The sequence below is a fragment of the Anolis carolinensis genome, chromosome 5, assembly GCF_035594765.1.
Source record: "Anolis carolinensis isolate JA03-04 chromosome 5, rAnoCar3.1.pri, whole genome shotgun sequence".
NCBI lineage: Eukaryota > Metazoa > Chordata > Lepidosauria > Squamata > Dactyloidae > Anolis > Anolis carolinensis.
Window position 1 is genome coordinate 112,528,921 of NC_085845.1, and position 14,949 is coordinate 112,543,869.

Below are 14,949 nucleotides of genomic sequence, written 5' to 3' on the forward strand. Positions count from 1 at the left end.
AAACCCCAGCCGTCAGCCTGGCTGGAAGGCCCCATGGTGGTTGGAGGAGGAGGGGCCTCCACGCAGCGGGGCCTGTGACGCCTGCCGAAGAGGAGGGCCGCGAGGCCCCAAGGTTTCTTTTTTCTTTTCTTTTTTGGATGTTGAGGCCTGCAGAGGCGAAGGCCGGGGGGGCTTCCAGAAAGGCCCCCCCGCCCACGAAGAGCAACGCAGCCTCCTCCGTGCCCCGCAGGCCTCAGGGCGGCTCCAGCTAGGAGAAAGCCGGAGCCGGAACCTCCCCCCCCCCCCCCCCCCCGAAGAGCCAGGCTGGAGGGAGGCCGCAAGGACCAAGGTTTATTTTCTTTTAACCATTTATTTTCTTTTGGAGATAGAGGCCTGAAGGGGTGGCCTCAAGGCCGGGAACAGACCCCGCCCCCGCCGTGTCTTAAAGGGTCCTAATAATCTATAATCTCTAAAATCAGGACATTACATAAAGAAAACAATCTGAAAATGGGAATTCCAGAAAGGAAACCAACAGGGCCAGCTAACACCTCCCGACAAAGGATTCCCCCAGGCAGGAAGCAACAATATAATCTCTAAAATCAGGACATTACATAAAGAAAACACTCTGAAAATGGGAATTTCAGACAGGAAACCAACAGGGCCAGCTAACACCTCCCAACAAAGGATTCCCCCAGGCAGGAAGCAACAATATAATCTCTAAAATTAGGACATTACATAAAGAAAACACTCTGAAAATGGTAATTCCAGACAGGAAACCAACCGGGCACAGAGTCTGTGCAGTGAGGGAGGTGGGGGGAAGGGTCTGGGCATACGCTGCCATCGAGGCAAGGCGGGAAGTTTCCCGTGTTATGTTTAGAGTAATGGGGGGGAAGTCAGGTGGTGACGCTTCCCTCTGGGAGATGGGGCAGAGGTACGTCAGGCAATGTGGGCCATGGAGTGACTGGTTCTCCAGGCCCTCCACAGGGACCCACAAATATGCCATGATGCGTGGCAAATCCCGACATCAGTGTGATAAATTTGCATGTCTCTCAATATCCAAAAGATTGCCATCATCCATGACCCTCACAAGAGTCAAACCCGGAGTCAAAAGGGTGGAAACACCCAACGTTTGCATAATCTCTGCTGCAGCAGGCAGAAGCATAACTCGGGGAAAGGGTGAAAGCTGGACACTGTGAAGCTTGCCAAGTGGCAGCAAAGGCTGAGGGAAATGAGGCACAGCTATGGAAGAAACAGGAGCAGGGTCCCACACAGTCAGGGTGGCAAGGATGGGGATGCCATGATCAATGGCTTAGGATCACAGAAATAGGAATGAGGAGGCACTCCAAGACTTCAGGAAATGTTGCTTCAGGGTGGACAGAAGCCCAACGGTTCTCCCACAGGCAGGCAGTTCCTCCCACAGATCCAAGTATTCCATTGTTTTGAACACTTTTTCTGAATCTTCCAATGGTCTCCAAGGTCAAACAAGCTCCAGTTGGGCCAGATTTTAATTCTTTTTCCAGCAGCTGTGTAACTAGGCCACTTCTTGTCATATATTTCTACAAAGCATCACAACTGCATGCCAGTCTAGGAGAGCAGCTGACCTCCCTCCCACTACTGGTACCTCCATCCCATGGACCTGTTCTGGCGGTGTTCCCTATGCACTCTCCCACTTTTCATAATCTGTAAGGCTAAGTAACCTCCCCTAAACACCACTTCCATGAAGATGGCCAGAAGACTCACCCCAATCATGGCATACCCAGTATGCACCAATAAGCATTCAAGGGAAGAAGGTTTGAGCTAATCCGTCTGCTTATGTTTGTTGTATCCCAGACAAGACCCAACTGTTGGGCCCAACTGAATATATTAGACCTGCTGCATATCATCCTGTGGACAAACAGATTGCAAACAACAACAACAACCATAATCATCATCTTTTATTTATTGCTTACCTCTCTATGTGGCCTGAGGGAAGACACAACCTAATTAAATACATCTATGAAATCATGTAAGAAAGCTAAGTTAAATGCAACCAGAAGTGCATATTTTAAAACATGCACATATTAAAATACAAAAACACAGAATATGATGTAAAAGCCATAGTTAAAACAGACTGGGTAGGCTTTCCAAAACCAGTGGAATCACTCCTAGATGTTCCTATAACTAGTTTCCCTGCCTTGTTTTGAACTAATCGGAATTTCCAAACTTGGTACAGAGGCAGCCCAATGTAAAGAGCATTGCAGGAATCCAGCCTTCTTAAGGTCCTGCAATTCTTGGAAGGGGCACAACTGGCGTATCAGCTGAAGCTGGTACTAAGCACTCCTGACCATCACATCTTCCTGTTCTTACATTTCAAGAGAGGGATCGAGGGGCGCACCCCCCACAAGCTGAGACCAAAGACTTTAATGGGGAGTGTAACCCTATCCAGAACTGGTTGATCCACCCATAGTGCTCTCGATGTCTTGTCTGGATTCAGTTTCAATTTGTTTCTCCTCATCCTGCCCATTACTTCCTCCAGGCATTCATTCCAAGGAGACCCGCTATCCTGAGATAACAGTGTTTTTCATGGCATGGAGAAACATCTTTGGGTGTCATCAGCATACTGATAGCCCCCTGCCCCATGCCTCCAGATGATCTCTCCTAGCGGTAAATGTAGATGCTATAAACCAACTTTGAAAAATAATTAAACTTTGACCAGGACACCCACTTCAAGAACAAGCAATTTGTGAGCTGCTTGATAAAGACGAAAGGAACAGCTTATTGAAGATCAGGAAGTCTCCCCAAGTCACTTTGGGGAGAGGGGGTGGGGTATAAATAAAATGTATTATATTATTATTATAAGGGGGGTTTAAAAGTGCAGAGTACCACAATGCAATATTTGATGCAGCATGTTTGAGTAACATCTCTCTTTTTGGCTTTATGAATTAAATCTTTTGGACCAATTCACAGTTATTGTAATATTGTTTAAATTGAAAGGAGTTCAATCTCCTGATGATGTGGGACTATACTTTGTACTATTTATTAACCTTAAAGATACAGTAGTCTCACTTATCCAACACTCGCTTATCTAACTGGAATGGCCAGAAACGAGAAAACATATATAGGTGAAAGGTGGCCTTGGACAACAGAGACAACTGTAGATTGGGTAGTTTCATTCACTTTTGCATGATATAACTAAATATGTGTTTGTAACTGGTGGGACCAGCGTCTGTTCTCAGACAGACAGGGGATGTGGCAACCCTTGAATGTTTTTTTACAAATGAGTGGATTTCCGAGAGGTCTTCTGGTCATGATTTTGGAGGCCATGTATAATGCGTTGGACACTTTTTTCTTCTAATTGTTTTTTAATTTGTTAACACTGTTTTCTAATTTGGTAGTGCAACTACCCAATGTATATGGGTTCAGAAAGGGGCCATCACTTCCCTGGAGTCTGGGGCCCCTTGGTTTACACCATTGTCATGAGAATGCAGTTCCGAAGCAGACCGGTTCCGTCTGTGACAGGAAGACAAAACGGAACGTTGCCATCTCTATTGTCTTCTGGTCTTGTACAGAGACAAACATGTCTGCCCGGAGACTGCTAAAAGTAAGTTCTTGGTTTTTATTATTATTATTATTATTATTGTATGACATAGCAAACAAGATAGATATGCTGGATTTTGTTTCACAAAATCACAAGTAGAACACTTCCCAAGTGTCTAGGACTGTGTGATGTATTTTCGGATGATGCGCACAGATCCCAGTAGGGTGGCCTTTTGCAGTTGGCAGATCGTAATTTTGTCAATGTCTGTTGTTTCCAAATGCCTGCTGAGATCTTTTGGCACGGCACCCAGTGTGCCGATCACCACCGGGACCACCTGCACTGGTTTCTGCCAGAGTCTTTGAAGTTCAATCTTGAGGTCCTGATAGCGGCTTAGTTTTTCCTGTTGTTTTTCGTCAATGCAACTGTCACCTGGGATGGCAACATCAATGATCCAAACCTTTTTCTTTTGCACAACTGTGATGTCTGTAGTGTTGTGTTCCAGAACTTTGTCAGTCTGGATTCGGAAGTCCCACAGTATCTTTGCATGCTCATTCTCCAATACTTTTGCAAGTTTGTGACCCCACCAGTTCTTTGCTGCTGGCAGGTGGTACTTGAGGCATAAGTTCCAATGAATCATTTGGGCCACATAGTTGTGCCTCTGTTTGTAGTCTGTCTGTGTGATTTTTGAACCTTTGAGTCCTCTCTTCCAGAGGCTCTTAACACAAGCACTATTCACCCGTAGAGGCTCGCTACAATTCATAGCCCTAGTTTAACTTTTCCCTCAAAGAGCTTTCTCACTAACAGTTCCTAAAACCTTCCTTCCTTCCTTTTCAAAACTCCAAACCCGGATTCTTCTCACTCCAATCCCTAACTCACTCGCTTTCTGGTCTCCGCTACAGAGACCTAGATTATCTGTAAGAACAGTTGGAAGAGACCACATGTGCCATCTAGTCCAACCCTCTGCCATGCAGGAGAAGCACAAAGTACCCCTGACAGAAAGCCATGCAGGCTTTGTTTAAAAGCCTCCAAAGCAGGAGCTTCCACCACACTCTGAGGCAGTGAATTCCAATGTTGAACAGCTCTTATAGTCAGAAAGTTCTTCCTAATGATCAAGTGGAATATCCTTTCCTGTAATTTTTAACCCACTGCTCCGAGTTCTAATCTCCAGGGCAACAGAAAACAAGCCTGCTCCCTCTACCTTATCCTTTCAAATATTTATACATGACTATTGTGTCCCCTCTCAACCTTCTCTTCCCCAGATAAGATTAGTCTGGCGTGACCTGTTTTGAGAATCACTGGGGAATTTTAGTGATCATAGCATTCTTTTCTAAGTGGTTGCAAACTGCCTCCTCAATGATCTGCTCCAGAATCCTTCCTGGTATTGACGTCAGGCTGCCTGCACAGTAATAGTTAGCGTCCTTTTTTTCTCTTCTTGAAGATAGGGACAACATTGGCCTTCCTCCAATCTGCTGGGACTTCTCCTGTTCTCTAAGAATTCTCAAAGATTATTTCCAGTGGTTCTGAAATGACTTCTGCCAGTTCCCTCAATATTCATGGACATCGTTCATCTGGCTCTGGAGACTTGAATTTGTTGAGAGTAGCCAAACTCTATTTTGGGTTGCATATCCCCTATTGTCTCATCTGTCCCATATTACTCTGTTTCTCTATGATGTTAATGAAATGTTTGGTGTCCTTGATATATGACATAGTTTGTTTGACAAAGGGCTGTAAAAAAGAGTCAACCAATCTGGATAGTGGTTCGAGGACTGAGCCAGACCCAGATACAATGGGCCGGCCCAAAGGTGGCCTGATGTCTTTGTGTATTTTAGGTAGTGTCTATAAGACCGGAATGCATGGATGTGAGGTCATAAGGAAATCTTTTTTCTTTTTCTGTGATATAATCTAAACCAAGTCCTTCCAGAATTATGGTTCTTATGATGAATTGAATATGTTTGGTCGGGACTTTATCTACAAGAGAATAATGCTCTTTGACTGACAGTTGTCTATATACCTCCTGCATATAATTCGTTGTGTTCATTGCAACGATGGCACCCCCCTTGTCAGCAGGTTTCCATATGATGTTTTTGTCATTGGCTATTTCTTTAAGAGTTTACCAATCAGTCCTGGAGAAGCTTGTTTTAAATCTGTCATTATTGGGAATGCTTTTCAAATAAATTTCATCACAGACTCTTTTTTTCAAAAGCCCTGATGTCAACATGATCAGTAAATGGAACAAATGGGTCTGCCCCCTCCATACATAACTATATCCATGGGGGTGTCCATCCTCCCCCTTTTCAGCATCCTGCCTCTATTTTCGTGGTAAATTTGTTTACTGGACTGCTGTCTGAATCCTGGAAGCAGAGAGAATGCATAACCTTTTTGAATCTAACAACTCACAAAATCTATTAAACCCTTTAATGAAATACCCGCTCTGTGGCAGTGCCAGTGAAAAGATGCAGAGTCAGAAATTGAATTTTAAATTAAAATGTTGTTTTTGTAGTCTCTGTGACTTAGGTGGAATGGAAATTAAAGGGGCCGCCTGCCGATACCTGGTTGTTTGGTCATCTACACTTTGAAGCATTGCAGGAAACATGGATAACATATTGTTTTATTTGCTAGGTTGGGATTCCTCATGGAAAATGAGGCATATTTTAGATTATTCCAATCAGTTTAATGTCTGGGAAGCAGCATTTGTGTTGGAAAATAGGACCATCTGTAAGGGGAATGTCCCCTACAGTCTATTTGTCACAGTAAGCCTGTGGGGTATATATCTGGACTATTTTATTGCATTTGGGGCTCATAGAAAGGAATGATGGCCCATACCAAAAAGAATCTCCACAAGGAGAATCAGAAGATAATTACAATTTCATTAGTCATTTGGTTTATCGCAAGAAACGGTGCTCCAAACAGGTTTACGAACCAGTTTGAGAATACCTGAGCAGTTCACTTTGGGTTGGATCTGGACTTCTTGCAGAGAGGGATCCCAACTCTCCATTCCTCTGTCCTTTTACAGAAATTGGTGGCTTCTGAGAACGGAAGTATTTGCAAACTTATTTTCTGCTGTTAAAACCCATAAGATTATGTTACATTAATAGCATTTGGATCTATTCTCCAGTTTAAAATGTAATCAATCTTTCATACTATTTTTATGGATATTAAATAATACTTTTGAATTATACCCGCATTGGCCTGTGACTCCACAACAAACTGTGATATCGGAAATAACATATGTTTTATATTATTGTATTTTTTTCTAATGATATTTGTATTTAAGATGATTTCTTTATTTTGTTCTAATAAATATTAATGTGTTGCCTCATGGTCTGTTAATTACCCAAAAGACTTCTTCCTCTTTTTCCTCCTCCTCTCATTTCTTCAAGTACTATTAGAACAATTTTACAAAAAAGAGGGACCAAAACTAGGTTGCAAAATAAGAAAAACCAAAAAAATAGCTTCTCTAAAGGGTTGTTGTGTGTTTTCCGGGCTGTATGGCCATGTTCCAGAAGTATTGTCTCCTGACATTGCGCCCACATCTATGGCAGGCATCCTCAGAGGTTGTGAGGTATGGAGAAACTAAGCAAGGAAGGTTTATATATCTGTGGAAGTTCCTAGGTGGGGGGAAGAACTCTTGTCTGTTGGAGGCCAGTGTGAATGTTGTAATTAATAACCTTTGTTAGCATTAAATGGCCCTCCCAGCCTCACATCCTGGCCTGGGGGAATCCTTTGTTCAGAGTCATTAGCTGTCCCTGATTGATTTCTGTCTGGAATTCTTCTGTTTTCAGAGTGCTGCTTCTTATTTACTGTTCTGATTTTGGAGGGTTTTTTTTAAACAATGGTAGCCAGATTTTGTTCATTTTCATGGTTTCCTCCTTTGTGTTGAAGTTGTCCACATGCTTATGGATTTCAATGGCTTCTCTGTGTAGTCTGACATGATAGTTGTTGGAGTGGTCGAGCATTTCTGTGTTCTCAAATAATATACTGTGTCCAGGTTGGTTCATCAAGTACTCTGCTATGGCTGATTCCTCTGGTTGAGTTAGTCTGCAGTGCCTTTCATGTTCTTTGACTCGTCTCTGGGCAATGCTGCGTTTGGTGGTCCCTATGTAGACTTGTCCACAGCTGCATGGTATACGGTAGACTCCTGCAGAGGTGAGAGGATCCCTCTTCTCCTTTGCTGAATGGAGCATTTGTTGGATTTTCTTAGTGGGTCTGTAGATAGTTTCTAGGTTGTGTTTCTTCGTTAGCATTGCAGAAGTCCAACCTTGACCGCATAGGCAAACTGATGAAGAAACACAACCTACAAACCTTGTTCTCCTTTCTCTTTTGCAGAACATCCAGAAATTATGTTTAAATTGTTGCAAATGCTGTCGGGGGAGGAGGAGTATTAAAATATACCCCGTAAGGTAAGCCCTTCCCCCTTCTCTTCTGGTTGTTTTTTTCCCTTCTAAATTGCTTCACAGGGTTCTGTGACTAATGTTTTGCTGTTTTCTCTTCCTCTTCTCTAGTCCTCCAAAGGAAGATCTGGAGGCCTCCTCCTCCGATGAGATCACAGAAATGGAGACCTGGGTAAGAAGGGAAGGCAAGAGGATTGTACTTCTGCGAAGAGGAGGGGACCAGAATTTCAACTAAGTCTCTTCTCTTCCTTCCACAGCACCAATGGATGGCATCTGTTTCGCAGCCCGGCCAGGATGCGAGGAGGAAGGGCCCCAGTCTATCCGAGGAGTCCTGGGTAAGGAGCGAAATGCAGGCACCCTGTCTTCCTGCAAAGGGGAAGGGGAGGACGGGATTTCACTTTGCTCTTCTCTTTCCTTGACAGAGCACCCTGGCCAGTGGAAGTGATGAGGACGCACGGTGGAGTCAGCAGTCCCAGGAATCGAGGTAACTTCTTCTCACTTTTTGGGTGTGGGTTGGGCCTTTTTTTGGGCTGGGGGAGTCTTTGGGTGTTATGTACTAACAATTTTTTTTGTTTCTTTTAGTGAAAAAGAACCAAGTCTAATTATTGAAGATCTAGAAGATTAAGGTGAGTTGGGAAAATAGAGGGAGGGATGCACCCGGTGGTGCAGTGGATCAAACCACTGAGCTGCTGAACCTACTGACCAGAAGGTCAGTGGTTCGAATCCAGCCAGTGGGGTGAGCTCCCACTGTTAGCCCCAGATTCTGCCAACCTAGCAGTTCAAAAACATGCAAATGTGAGTAGATCAATATATACTAGTCTGGCAGGAAGGTAACAACGCTCCATGGAGTCATGCCGGCCACATGGCCTAGCAGGTATCTACGGACAATGCCGGCTCTGAGGCTTAGAAATAGAGATGAGCACTAACCCACAGATTCGAACATGACTAGACTTAATGTCAGGGGAAGCCTTTACCTTTAACTTTCTCTTTTCAGATCCATCCTCTTCCTGGGACTGCTGTCTCCATCGTGCGTCCACCTCCTTCCCTGGTCAGGGTGCCCAGTGATCCATCTGGAATGAGGCCCTTCCTCCTCCCATCCCGGCCTGGCTGCGGAGCAGATGCCATCCAGAAAGGCGGTAAGAGACTGTGAAAATGAAAGTTTTAACTGTTACCCTACAAACATTTGTCAAAAGGGAATTGCAAGCATTTGAGAGAGTTATCTGATACTGAGCTGGGATATAAAGTTCTTGGAAGGGATGCTATAGAAGCTGGGGTATCATTGTGGTCCTACCAAACTGTAACTTTTGCTATGGTAATCAATAGCTACAGCATCTCAAAGACTTAAAACTATCAGAAGTTACCTAAGCAAGGAGTATAATAAAGGAGTGGACCCTTCCCTTCCATAGCATGTCTCTCTTGCATCAGTTCACCATCGTTTTATTCCTTCCATCCAGGAGACGCCACAGACACAGAGAGGACTATGTGGAAAGAAGTGCTGAGTTTGCCGATGGTTTGCTCTCAACAGCAATGAAAGACATTCAGTCCGGAACACTGGACGTTAATGAAGAAGGCATACTTTATGGCATACCTCAAAAAACTTTACTTCTCAACTTAGAAGCCTTACCAGCAGCAAAGCCTGCATCCTTTAAAAACAAAACTCGGGATTTCGATGAAAGTGATTCTTACAAAGACAGTAAAGAAACATGTGCAGTGCTGCAAAAAGTAGACTTGGGAGCAAAAGCTTGAGTGGAGCGCACAGAAAAAAGGAAACTCACTCTGTTTGAAACCTCAGAATTAAGATTCCCAACAGCTTCCAGTTACCTCCACCAGTTAACTCTACAAAGAATGGTCACTCAGATTAAAGAAAAAAATGAAACTGTACAATGTGGAAGAACAGGTCTAACTGTACAGCTAAAAATTCCTCAGCTGAGAATGAGTGTTTGTTTCCCAAACAACAGCCTGATAGTGGCAGATTTTCGATGTTATGTACCATGTTTCTAAAACCTCAACAGTCTTAGAAGGATCAGCTCTTCAAAAACTGAAAAGTATACTCCCGAAACAGAACAAAATTGAATGTTCTGCATCTGTAACTCAGTCAAGTGTCAACTCCTACTTTCTGCATGGGGACCTCTCTCCTTTGTGTCTCAATACTAAGAACAGAACTATAGATGGCACCTCTGAATCCACGGAAGGCGGTTTGGATCGCAAGGATAATAAATAGCCAAGAAAAAACGTGGCAGCTTAACATCTGATATAGAGAAAACATTTCAGTTTTCAAAGCATGTGCTAGATACACAACTGAGGTCTTTTCATTTTATTGTTGGTTTAGCAAGAAAGTTGGTGTTTACAACATATATACTTGTGAAAACTGACAAATTTAGTGTAGCTATAGAATGATTAGTACATAAGATGGAATACTAAAGGCATAAAAATGTCACCGTTTTCCTTTAGTGCGGAAAATAAGCTAACTTGTAAGGGTTTAAGATGAAGGTTGGAATGCAGATTAGAGGATGTTCAGAATGTGCACAGAATGAGCTTGAGAATGGTTATTTTGGTTTAAGTGTGCGGATTAGTTTATTTAAAGTTTATTTATTTATTTAAATACATTTATTTAAGGATTGTGTTTCATTCCTGTTGAAAAACCTCAATATAACAGTAATGTAATTGCTGCTGTGACATTTCAAAACTTTCAATTTATCAAAATGAATATGAGGTTTTCATTTTGGTGGGCCAAAGCATCATCACTTTGCTAATAACCAAATTTGACAGTTCAGTGTCTTGATAGATTGACAGATACAAACAGGGAAACTGTTTTGAACTTTTAGTACTAGAATTTTCAGTACTAGATAGAGAAAAAGAAAAAAGAATTAAAAAAATAAAATAAAAAGTTTAAAAAATAATGAAATAAAAAATAAAAAAATAATTAAAAAATAAAAATATTTTATTTCAGTGGCCCTTTTTATTGAAAACTAGTTTCTTTTTTTTAAAAAAATGGAAAGTTTTTTTGTATATTTACTATTTGGAAACTGGACAGTTCATTTTAGATCTATAACTTTTCAAAGAATCTCAGAGGACCAGTTATCTTTAGATGACAGTCTTTAAATAACTTTAATGTTCACATGATCTTATCTTCTAGAGATACTCAAAGGGTTATGTTGCTCTATTCCATTCTATCATCGGTATGCAGACAGTGCACCTGGGCAATCTGAAGCCGTAGGAAATCTGTATGAAATCCAAATCCTATCCTCTGCTTAGCCAGGTTGTGCAAACTCCATAGTTCATATACCTCTGGAAGGGAAGCAGGCCTAGATCCCAAAAAATTGCTTATTCGATAAGTTCATTTGCATGCTTTTTCAGCCATGGGATGAAGAAATGCAAGGGAGTTTTCAACCCCAGTGAGGATACGTTTGTATGTGGACACTAAGGGAAAGATCATACCCATTACATTTGGTTTAATACTGAACTTGGGTATACAATCATATTAAACACACAGTGGAATTAAGACATCAATGGTCCTTTTTATTTTTTAAATAGATTTTTATTAAGGTTTTAGTTAAAATAAGAAAAAAGAATTTAAAAAGTAAAAAAATAAAAAGTAAAAAAATTAATAAAAATAAAAATTAATAAAAATTAAAAATTAAAAGAATTAAAAAAATTAATAAAAATTTTAAAAAAATATTTCAGTGGCCTTTTTTATTGAAAACTAGTTTCTTTTTCTTTTTTTAAAAATGGGAAAGTTACATTATTAAAAACTTTATCTGTTTTACCCTATATGGTTGTTACCCAACCCAATTAGCATACATTTGCTAAAGGATTGCATAATTTAGTATCTGTGACGTATAATTTGCATATAGTGTTTTTAAAGTACTACGTTTAACTAATTTGTTAGCATTTCATAATGAACTCGATAAACACCCAGTCCTTACTGATTGTTACAAATAGAAGGCACTTACAAAATAAAGGTTAACACAACAGCGGTCAACATATCTACTGTTTGCCTTGTTACATATGGATTCAATTTTTTGGCTTATTCACATATTGGGAAGCAAATCATTATAAACCAAGATTTTCATTAGATAGTTGAGACTATCATTAGATAGTTGAGACTGTCAAATATTCAATGTCAAGATCATCTTTAAATTTTTTTTAAAAAAACACAAAGCCATATTTTTGTCAGGATTCAAAAGATTAATTTGTTGCATCTTTCCCCAATAGCCAAGACGATTACAAATTTCAAGACTTTTTCAGTAACACTTTACTCCTGTTTTTAATTTATGGCTTAAAAGCATGGACAGGGATCCAAAGGGACGCTTCTGATATTGTGCAAACGTACCGTCTTTTGCCTTCCTCTTCTTACCTTGTGTCCTCAGTTACGTTGAGCGAGGGATGGAAGTGTGTGGCTTTGCCACTCACACTGGCGGGAGGCTGGAATCCCAGCTTTTAAAATGTTTGTCAGACAACATTGTATTTTAGCCAGAAATGTATCTCAAAGACAAGTTACAGGACACATTTGATATCATTGAAAAGATGAAAAAATAACAAATTCATAAAATTAGGGATCATTTTGCTATTGACTTTAGCAGTGGCAGTTTTGTATGTAATGTTATAATTTTCAGCATTTTAGTATTTGTATTTATTTTTTGCCAGAAAAAGTATATCAAACTTTTTTGATAGTTTGTAGATAATGCACAACCTATACGTTTTTAAAAAATGTAATTATTTTTAACAAATAGGTGGAATCTTTGATTATACAACTGAGGAAAGGCAGGGAAACACATAGACTCCCCTTATTTGACCCTAATGTATTTGTTTTAAAAGTTGTTTACATTATAATTTTGAAGTTCTTTTAAAATTCAGTTACTAGTTGCTACTTAGAAATGGATAAGTTTCTGAAAATTCATATTTCAGCAGACTTTTAAATGAAGGAGAAAGCAAACCCTACATGCTTTCTACTTATTTGAATGTTTCTCAATTATTTTATGTTAAAAACAGTGCTTCTGTTTTTAGATCTACTGCTCAGTAAAGTTGTTTAAACCATTTCTGGTAGCTAATGACTATTTTATATTAAATTAAAGTGTATATTAACTTTAGTGAGACTGATGTTTTGTTACAATACAAATAACTGTATTTTGTGTTTTTTTATTGCATTATTTCCATTGTTGCAGTAATTTAGTAAAACTCTGTGGCTGCCTTGATTTTTCACAAATTTTTATTAATAACAGATTTCTAGGTAATCAGTTCTATTTATGCACAAATCAATTGCACTATAATCCATGAATTATTTATTACAATATTTTCTAATTAATTCCATGTATTTTGTCTTGTGTTGTAAATGTACTGGAATTCTCTTTCCTCTGTGTTGTTATATTTCTAAATCTGATTGTATGAATTTGTTAATGTGTTTCTATGTTGTAATTTTTAGTAAAGCACTTCAATGCTTTTGCACAGAAATTTACAACACTGATGCGTGATTGATTTGCTCCTTCAGTAAAAAGAAAAAAATACTTTATGTTGGCTGATTTGATTTATTCTATAAATATAACCATATCGGCTTAACAAGCCTATAGAAAACTTGTCCTCAAAGCTCTAATACACACAGATAGAACACAATGCAGTTTAAATACATATCTATAGAAAACATGACAGCATTTTTATGTACAGAACAATAAAGAAGGGGAGAATTTTAAAGTGGATTGTGTCCATGATTAATTAGGGTTTTGGAAATGTTAGCAATGTAAATGTGATGTTCCATTCATTTCCTCAAAACAAAATGCTGGCATTCCATAAAACCTGCAATCATTGTGCTCAGTTGCACCAACTCACAGAATGTCCCTTTATGAGAGATTTAAAATAGTCTTTCCTTTGTCTGCATGCAGTCATGCTGGCCACATGTCCTTGGAGGTGTCTAAGGACAACACAGGCTCTTTGGCTTAGAAATAGAGATGAGCACTAATCCTCAGAGTCAGACACAACTAGACTTAATGTCAGGGGAAAACCTTTACCTTTACTTTTCTTTGTCCATGTGGCTAAATTCCTTCCAGCAGCTCATGAAGCAAGAACACGCTTCAAACTTTCTCTCTCTCTCTCTCTCTCTCTCTCTCTCTCTTTCTCTCTCTCTCTCTCTCTGCTTTTTTCTTCCAACTGTCTCTGCACCTGGTTTGCAAAAGCCTGAACAAAATTGCAACTGTACCAAAAACTTACAGGCTTAACAGCTCTCCTAACAAGGCTCAACCAATCAGCTTCATGCATCTTATTTTGCAGATGACGTACACATATAAACTGATTACTCACATATTGAACAATCTCCATGCCAAATAGATGAGAAGCAACAATTAGAATCCCTCCAAAACTACAAGCACTATCTCAACCCAATTTTGATTATTCTATCATGACCCCAGAGTCAGACATGACTGGACTTAACGTCAGGGGAAACCTTTACCTTTACCTTATCATTATCATTACCTACCTTCAGGGTCGTGGCCAGAAACAAATTTCGGGGGGGGGGGTGGGTTGAAAATTTCGGGAGGGGGGGGGGTTTAACCCCTAGCACACACCCCTCTCCGCTACAAACCTGTCAATATCTGCTTGAGATAGTGCCTGGAGGGGCTCTTAATGTTTTGTGTCTCATAGACTTAGCATGGGGATTTGGTTAACCAGTTAAAATTCATGAGTAAACCAGGTTTTTTTTATAACCTGAAAAATTTCGGGGGGGGGGGGTTTGAACCCCTAAAACCGCCCCCTCGCTACAGGCCTGCCTACCTTACTCTTTTGCCAAGATATTTATTTCCTGTGGATAAGAAGAGACACCTAAGATTTCAACCCAAATGGTTCAGCAGATTTCCCTGGTTAGCCTACTCCTTTCACGTACAAGGTGCACTCTGTAAGTAGTACTACTGTGTAGTGTTTGGAGGAGACGTTGGGGTAAAGGTGGTCATCAGAAGCTTGGCACATTGGTTGCTAAACCATTTGTGCGATGGGGAAATGCAATAGAAGTCTTCAAAAGACACAAGAAACAGAGTACCATCAGAATACAGCACCTGCTTATCTACTTCTGTAACTTTA

General features: G+C 40.3%; 1 long non-coding RNA gene across 3 annotated transcripts in view; it reads right to left on the bottom strand.

Moving 5' to 3' along the window:
- LOC107983833 (uncharacterized) overlaps nucleotides 1-14,949 on the bottom strand; it is a 195,574-nt gene that overhangs the window by 82,630 nt on the left and 97,995 nt on the right. For all 3 annotated transcript variants that reach the window (XR_010006618.1, XR_010006612.1, XR_010006614.1), the window contains exon 3: nucleotides 8,862-9,031. This is a non-coding gene — a long non-coding RNA (uncharacterized LOC107983833). The remainder of the gene's footprint in view (nucleotides 1-8,861; nucleotides 9,032-14,949) is intronic.